The following is a 204-nucleotide window of genomic DNA, read 5'->3' as shown; positions in this document are numbered from 1 at the left end:
GGGGACCATAGGCAGGCTGGGGGAACTCATATTAACATTAAAAAATCTCAAAGGGAAATTTTCATGCCATGGGACCTTTAAAGATTCCAAGCAACGGCAATATAACGCTTTTGTTCACAGTCTAGCCTGGAGCCAAGTAGCAAGCTGTTAACAAATGACGCTGATGTAGCATTGCTAGGGGACCCAACTATGTCATGGCAGGTG

The 204-nt window shown here is 45.1% G+C and overlaps 1 long non-coding RNA gene across 1 annotated transcript in view; it reads right to left on the bottom strand.

Moving 5' to 3' along the window:
• The window catches only part of LOC116697127 (uncharacterized), a 23,315-nt gene that overhangs the window by 20,539 nt on the left and 2,572 nt on the right, over positions 1 to 204 (bottom strand). The gene's annotated exons all lie outside the window — the stretch shown is intronic.

Source organism: Etheostoma spectabile, chromosome 10 (assembly GCF_008692095.1).
Source record: "Etheostoma spectabile isolate EspeVRDwgs_2016 chromosome 10, UIUC_Espe_1.0, whole genome shotgun sequence".
Lineage (NCBI taxonomy): Eukaryota > Metazoa > Chordata > Actinopteri > Perciformes > Percidae > Etheostoma > Etheostoma spectabile.
This window is presented reverse-complemented; position numbering and strand designations above follow the sequence as displayed.